This window comes from Otolemur garnettii, unplaced genomic scaffold, assembly GCF_000181295.1.
Source record: "Otolemur garnettii isolate 467f Iridium unplaced genomic scaffold, OtoGar3 scaffold00014, whole genome shotgun sequence".
Classification (NCBI taxonomy): Eukaryota; Metazoa; Chordata; class Mammalia; order Primates; family Galagidae; genus Otolemur; species Otolemur garnettii.
The window spans coordinates 15,119,918-15,120,689 of record NW_003852409.1 but is presented as its reverse complement, the minus strand read 5'-3'; positions in this window follow the sequence as shown (position 1 = coordinate 15,120,689).

The following is a 772-nucleotide window of genomic DNA, read 5'->3' as shown; positions in this document are numbered from 1 at the left end:
CTGGTGGCTGAGCTACAGGCGCTGAGCTATGTCACCGATAAAAACTGATAAAATTTTTGAGTGTCAAATCCCTAATCCCATGTCCCCAAAAGTCCTGTGGTTATTATTGTGTAATTGTGCATAGCTTGGTGACCTTTAGGAATACATATGTCATAACAGTTGCTTAAAATGACATCCCATAATCTATTTAATCATCCTCTTGCTAATGGACATTCAAGTTCACTCCAATTTTGGCATGAAAAATGTATACAGCCAGGCATGGTGCTGGACACCTATCGCCCCAGCTACCCAGGAGGCAGAGGCAGGAGGATTGCTTAAGTCCAGGAGTTTGAGGTTGCAGTGATCTATGATTACACCACTGAACTCTCACCCAGGTGACAGAGTAAGAGCCTGTCTCAAGGAAAAAAAAAAAAGTAGAGTGCTATGGCATCACAGCTCACAGCAACCTCAAAAAGCAATTCTCTTGCCTCAGCCTCCGAAGTAGCTGGGACCACAGGCGCCTGCCGCAACACCTGAATATTTTTTGGTTGTAGTTTTCATTGTTGTTGGGCAGACCCCAGCTGGATTCGAACCCGCTATCTCCGGTGCATGTGGCTGGCACCCTAGCTGCTGAGCATAGGTGCCGAGCCAATAGACAAAACTTTCAACAGTGAAAATGTTAGAAGAAATACAAAGCTTTTTTACCAGAATCAAGGTTGTCACCAAAGTTTTTGGCCTGAGAAGCTAAAAGATTGCCTAGGTTGCTAGAATATTGCCATTTATTGACATGGAG